This window comes from Aquarana catesbeiana, linkage group LG13 (assembly GCF_042186555.1).
Source record: "Aquarana catesbeiana isolate 2022-GZ linkage group LG13, ASM4218655v1, whole genome shotgun sequence".
Taxonomy (NCBI): domain Eukaryota; kingdom Metazoa; phylum Chordata; class Amphibia; order Anura; family Ranidae; genus Aquarana; species Aquarana catesbeiana.
In genome coordinates, this window is record NC_133336.1 from 31,491,416 (window position 1) to 31,498,794 (window position 7,379).

Below are 7,379 nucleotides of genomic sequence, written 5' to 3' on the forward strand. Positions count from 1 at the left end.
AAGGATATCGGATAATGGAAGCAGAGCAGTGAGCACTCTTACCTCTAGAGACAAACAAGATAAATTTGAGATATCTGGTCAGGATGGATGTATTATTCCCATGAAATAGGGGACCGGGGTTAGCTTCTTTTTTTTTTTTTTTCATTTAAAGCTCTGAATTTATTAAAAGGCTAAATGTTGCACTTACAGGAAACAGCACTATTGGCAGTGCTAACCATATATCACTCGTCTTTGGCAATCACTAATGAGACAACTTGGTGCAGAGATGCGCGGGATGACGTCACATAGGAGGTTCCTCATCCTATACGTACGTTACTTCCTGGATTAGCTTCTTTAATTTGGAGCTCTGCTCTTCCGATGATAGATTTGTGGATTTACCATCGATGGAACCTCACGCCATTGTGTAAGATATATGAATACTGAGGATGTATGTGTAAGTATAATACTTTTATCACTTTAGACACAGAAATCTGTTATACACCTGGGATAGTAATAGCTTTATAAGTTTGCCATGAACATAAATATGCGTGTAGCTTATGTCGATTGACATCTGGCATTTGTTCTTAGTATTCATACTATACTTATTTGTTTTTCTTGTCCTCATCAACATGGGAACCTTGTTCCCATGTTGATGAGGACAAGGGCCCCATCCCTAAAACCTGGTGGCAGTGGGAGTCTGCAGGCAGGGGGCTTATCAGAATCTGGAATAATAATAAAGTGGCCCCCAGATACCACCTCCCCCCACACGAGTATAGGGTGCATAGTACTCCTTCTCATTCACAAAAAAAAAGTTGTAACCTAGAAAAAAAAAAGATACCAAATGTTTCAGAATTCCTTAATTAAAACTTTAAAAATCCCCCAAAAATGCCCCTCTTAAATCCATTTTCAATCACAATGCCTGCCACCTGTTGACTCTCTAAAAAAAAAAAAATGCCGCATATGATTCCAAAAGTTATGCCCCGTACACACGATCAGAATTTCCGCCAGCAAAAGTCCGAGAGCTTTTTGTCAGAAATTGTGACCGTGTGTATGCTCCATCGGACTTTTGCTGGCACAATTCCAGCCAGCAAAAGACTGAGAGCATGTTCTCTATTTTTCAGTCGGAAAAAGTTCCTATCCGAAAATGCGTTAATCTGTATGCAATTCGGACGCGCAAAAAATCACGCATGCTCGGAAACAATTTAACGCATGCTCGGAAGCACTGAACTTCAGTAGTGTTGTACGTTACCGCGTTCTTGACAGTCGAAAGTTCAGAGAACTTTGGTGTGACTGTGTGTATGCAAGCCAAGCATGAGCAGAATTCCATTGGAAAAACCATCCAAGTTTTTTCTGAAGGAATTTCCGCTCGTGTGTACGCGGCATTAGACATAGCCAAATAACAGCTCCCTGAGCTGTCATCAGCTATATACAGGAAGGGGCGGGGATATTGGTGACATCATTAACCAAACATAGCCATGACTGTATTAGGCAGTGGTGCCACTGCTATCCCCTCCCCTTTGCTTAAAAGGGTGGGGATTCCCTGTGATGTCAGCGTTTCCTAGGGGCCCCACAGGTGCAAAAACAACAGCTTCCTTAAGAACCAGTGACAGCAGGTCATATATAGAAGAGGTAAAAATTCTGCTTCTTTTACATGATTTTTAGCTCTTATCATGGCTCAAATCGAGCTAAAGTTTGGGTGTTCGTTGACTCATCCCTAATCCTTAGCTTTGCATAGCTGGTGTAAGAAATTACTTTTCCCCCACCACAACTTTAATGATTTTGATCAGTGAAGATCTGAAAAGATGGTCTCCATGAAGGGTAGCTGTAACAAGGCCTTCTTTCACTGTTACCCTGATGACCGGCGCTTAGGCCAGCTCATATCTGGATAGAAGAAAGGATTACCCAGAACATTACCCCAGCTGGCATCCAATGCCACAGTGCATAGATAATTCAACACTGCAAACATCTAGTCAACGCAACCAATGATTTGGGTGTCAACTACAGCAGCTAACACATCCCTACTGAGGAATTTTGACCAGTCAGCCAAAGTTTAGTAAATTAGAGAAGAAGTGAGTATAGGGTGAAGAACAGAAAAGAGTCCACCAAGGAGTGAATGGAATGAGATATACTTTTAATTTCTTGTCAATAGGGTCCCACAAGGAAGTAGCATCTTCTATAGGAATGGCTAGACCTTTGCTAAGGTGGGACGACTATGGGAGTTTCAGACCCAACCAGGACAGGAGATTTTGAAGGGGACTGCAGGGTAGCCTCTTGCCTACTTACTATGGGCCCTGGCTTTTGAGAGGGCTCTATTCTTGGAAGGTGTGTGCCTGGGGGGACCCTTGGAATGGTCTTGCTTCAGATTCTGGTCCATGTCTCCCCGAAACACACAGACTCTGGGAATCTAGGACCAGGATACAGATTTGGGCCCTTTTTGCCCAAACCAGCAATGACTGCTTTAGCCTGTGAGACTCAGAGCAGATGTTAATATAATCAGGCTTTGCCCTATTGTGTGCCTCTCTAGGGCCTATCACATTCACATTAAAAGTCGCACAATTATACCGCGATTTTGCTGCAATTTCAGGGAATGCCTGTGTAAACTTGATGTCTGTGGACCTCAACTCACATCAAAGTCGGACCAAAGTAGTACAGGGACTACTTTGAAGTCGGTGCGACTTGAAGTCGCACAGATATGAATGGCACCCATTGTAAATCATGGGGTAAGACTTGTCATGCGACTTTGCAGTCCCAAGTCGCAGGACAAGTCGCACAAGTGTGAATTCTCATTGTTAATTGAGTCACCTATTGTTTTTGTCTGTCTGCTCATCTCTTGGAGAATTGGTTAATATTGTGACCACTTTACCCCGTTATTGAACCATTGTGGGATATTTATGCTTATGTAATGTACATTGTCTGTGCATACCCTGACTAATCAAGGCTTGTTGTTAATTAGCGTACTGTGTATGTTTATGTTGGCTGTTCCTTAGATGTGCTAATTGTCTAGGATAATGTTATCAAGTTCTTACCTAATCTTGCATGGTATATATTCTGTGTGAATTTACAATAAAGTCAGTTCCAGTTTGCACCTAAGCTAGTGTTGCCTAGTTCTTGGATGTTCAGCGATAATACCTGGTTCCTGACTGGAGGAAGCTGTATACTGAAGGAGGCACCCAAGCTGGGTACTGTATGGTCCGTCACATAGACCATTTTGTGAGAAAATCCTCCACAAGGGGATAGAGCACTAGGAACTATGTAGGGACGAGGAACTGTTTTTTTTTTTGGGGGGGGGGGGGGGGATTTCCATCAAATAGGGGATAATGAGGAAATCCAAACACTCCTGCGCTCAGACTGTAGTGCACCCAATGGTGTCCTAGCCTGTAATGCTTCACCCAATGCAGCCCACCTCAGATCAGGAAATCTTTACCAAATGCGAAAACACACAGGAGGGCGCAAACGCCTATTGCATTACCACCATAAATGTTTACTGGATCCAAAAGACAGTTGCATACCCTGGGTACATTGGGAAGAACAGGCGTATCAAATAGCAACTCCAGCCATAGGGAGATGACATTTGACCATGTATCACACAGTTGGAAGGCTGATGGGTTTCAGGGGACATGCCCCTTTCTTCAGAGCTCTGAGCTAACATGTTTTGGGGGACATGCCCCCATATTCATTAAAAGGGAGCACGCCCCCCCGAAACATGTCAGCCTTTGACCTGCGTGATACATGGTCAGGCTCTGAAGGGGGCATGTCCCCAAAACACATCAGCCTTCCAACTGTGTAATACACGGTTAGAGCTCTGAGCTGACGTGTTTTGGGGGACATGCCCCCTTCAGAGCTCTGTGATGCATGGTCCAATGTAATTGCCTTACGGCTGCAGTTGCTATTTGATACGCCTGTTCTTTCCAATGTTTGTCAGCATGCAATTGCCTTTTGGATACAATAAACATTTATGATATTAACGCACTAGTTGTCTGCCCCCTTCCTGTATGTTTTTGCACGGGATAATGAGGAAACAGCTTGGTCAAATGTTCTAAGCGAGTTAAGTCCAGACGTGGTGTTAGGGGAAGGAATGGTGGATATGAGGATTTCAAACTAGAACATATAACCTAGATTATAAATGTTACAGTTTTCTTCTGTTAAGGTAAAAAACTTCTGATTGACATTTGGCTGGTAGGGTCTGATCCTTCATGAAAGGGAGGCACCCCGCATCTGACAACAAATCCTCGGGAGCATCCCTAAAACCATCTGAGATATTAGGCATCTCAGCGTCAGATTCTACTAGGAAATGTGGTGGCGGGCAATTTAAACAGCAGCTAAGGTTTTGTTGCCACTTAATACTGCGGGTGGTGCTAAAGGAACACCAGAATTACATCAGCTACCAAAAGGCTGTGTGCAGGGCGGTGCAGAGAAGGCTGTTGAGAAATTTCGCCCCTGCATGTGAAATAAAACTGGTTCACAAAGTCCCACACAGAGGAAACCAAACAGAAGAAACAGCCCAGCAAACGAGGGGGCAAACGGGCCCCAACCGCTAAAAACAGAGGCCCGAGCAGTGATAATAAAAAAAGAGGGAAAGAAAAAGGATTTCTTCAAGCATGCTGCCCAGCCAGAAAACGGCAGATACTGTGGAAAGTTCCACACGGCCTTATGGACAAGAATAGAGAGAAAAAAATCCTCAACACAGTAAATAGACTGATAGTAACCCCACGACCGTGAGTTTTCAGAGATAGGAACGGGAAGGTGCCGCATCTCTAGTCACGAGAACTCTGCAAGGAATCCTCAGATAAAAGTAAAGTCCTGTGCTAACTGGAACACAGTTGGGTTGTCGTTGCTGACTGGAGGACTGTCACAAAGAGAACACCAGTTTACGTGAGCTGGGAAAACCTGCACTCATTGGCTAACTAGAGAGGGTTTTCAAATATCTGACCTCAATCTAGCAGTAGCTGTTAATAAAATAAATAATAATAAATAAGAAAAAATATAGGGGAAAAAAACATCCATCCTCCTAAGAACATTAAGCGAAACGCAGCAGTTGTAAGGTGGGAGGAGTTGCAGCCTCAAGGGGGTTTGACCTTCGGATTTCTTAGTGCCTAGTGTCCATTTCTCCTGTAGGCAGCAGTATAGCCATAGGTTACTTATTATCAATGTACTCCAAGAAAAATTCATCATCAACCAGAAGCGGACCACTCAACGTACATTAATTGCGGCAGGGCGGGCGCTCTGTGGAAAATCACCGGCAACCCGCTCCAGCTGTGATTAGACCCGCCGATTCCTTCGAGGCACAGGCAGACCGGTGGTCTGCATTAAGGATGAGCTCAGGTGTGTTCTCACAGCCCACGTGCAGAGCCCGCCAGGAAGTCGGCGCTGCGCTGATCACAGGTGGTGAGACATTTCCCGATCTCTGCAGCTGCACATCGGGACAATGTCTCACTGCCTGTGATTAGCGCAGCGCAGTGCCGACTTCCTGGCGGGCTCTGCACGTGGGCTGTGCGAACATGCCGGAGCTCATCCTTAGTCTGCATATGTAAACAAGGCAGAACACCGTTCTGTGACAAGGGAAGGCAGTGATCTTGTGTTTCTGCTAAGCAGAAACTTGGATCTCTGCCTTCCCACGGTACAAGGACCCCCGAACACAGCAAGCACACCCTAGGGAGACATTTAACTCTTTGACCCCCCGATGTTAACCCCTTCCCTGCCAGTGTCATTAATACAGTGACAGCACATCACTGTATTGGTCTCACTGGTACCCCAAAAAGTGTCAAAAATATCAATTAGGTGTCCGATTTGTCCGCCGCAAAATATCACGGTCCCGCTATAAGTCACTGATTGCCGCCATTACTAGTAAAAAAAAAATTAATTAATACAAATTCCAAAAATATATCCCTTAGTTTGTAGACCCTATAACTTTTGCGCAAACCAATCAATATACGCTTATTGGGATTTTTTTTACCAAAAATATATAGCAAAATATATATTGGCCTAAATTGATGAAGAAATTCGTTTTTTTACATTTTTTTACTGGATAGGTTTTATAGCAGAAAGTAACATTTTTTAATTTTTTTCAAAATTTTCTGTAACTTTTTTGTTTATAGCGCAAAAAATAAAAATTGCAGAGGTGATCAAATACCACCAAAAGAAAGCTCTATTTGTGCGAAAAAAGGACGTACATTTTATTTGAGTACAGCATCGCACGACCACGCAATTGTCAGTTAAAGTAACACAGTGTCGTATCGCAAAAAATGGGCTGGTCACGAAAGGGGTAAATCTGGAGCTGAAGTGGTTAATGTAATTGTAAAGGATCTTTTTTTTCTTTAAATAAAAAACCTGTTATTCTGACTGTAATGGCTTTGCACAAAGCAGCCCGATTCTCCTCTTCTGGGGTCACCTTGCTGGCACTCCTTGCAGCTCCTACTTTCCGAGTATCCCCCTAACAAGCTGCTTGCCAGGGAAGTACTCGTGCAGGCTCGATCCCGAGCTGCACTGTGTGGGTCTATAGACCCACACAGTGCAGCTCAACTCCACCCTCCATTCCTTCCTCACTGGATTTGATTGACAGCAGCAGGAGCCAGTGAGGAGGGAGAGAGAGAGCGAGCAGCACCACTGCTCTTGGGCTCAGTGCTGGATCAAGATCAGGCTCAGGTAAGTATTTGGTGGGGGTGGGGGGGGGGAGGCAGGGGGAGCTTGAACTAAAAAGTTTTTACCTTAAGAGACTGCATTAAGGTAAAAAAAAAAAAAAAAAAACTTTATCCTTTAATCTTTTGTTACAGTAAATTACTCATGACCTGCCATTGATTAGCTGCCCTTTTAGGTACCTGGCTGTTAAATTGAACCTCTGGCCTTAATCCTTTGAAAGTCAATGTGAAGCATGCATATTAGACCCAGTTCACACTTGAGCATTTTTCAGCTTAAAGCTTGACACTTACAAACGCTTAAGCAAAATCCCATTCATTTTAATGGACCCTGTTCACATTTGAGCGTTTTATTGCCTGCAGCAAAACGCCTGTCACTCAAAAAAAGTACATGAGCTTCTTTTCAGGCAGATTTTAGCGTTTTTGTCCCCATAGACTTCAATGGAAAATCTGAACAGTTAGAAATTAGCATTTTTTCTGGCTTTTTTTTAGCTCAAACAGCAGCTCCCCTTTTCTAGCATCACTCCACACCTTACTCAGGTTTCTATTGGCCACAGCAAAAACGCCTATAATATTTGCAAATCTGCTCAAAAAAACCCTCAAAAATGCCTGAAAATGCTCAGCTCAAGTGTGAATGTAGGAAAGTTTGATGGCCTTATATTTATTGTGCCAGGTAAGTAAAGGAAAGTGAAGTCAATGGATCAGCACGACATATAGGCAACTAGCATTTTCAGTAAGAGAGGTTGGGGTTGGGCGTCTATGTTTGTC

General features: G+C 43.7%; 1 protein-coding gene across 1 annotated transcript in view; it reads left to right on the forward strand.

Annotated features, from left to right (window-relative positions):
- Positions 1 to 286: 286 nt before the first annotated feature.
- CIPC (CLOCK interacting pacemaker) overlaps positions 287 to 7,379 on the forward strand; it is a 44,065-nt gene continuing 36,972 nt past the window's right edge. Inside the window, exon 1 of the mRNA XM_073610187.1 lies at positions 287 to 433. The gene's annotated coding sequence lies outside the window, so the exon portion shown is untranslated. The remainder of the gene's footprint in view (positions 434 to 7,379) is intronic.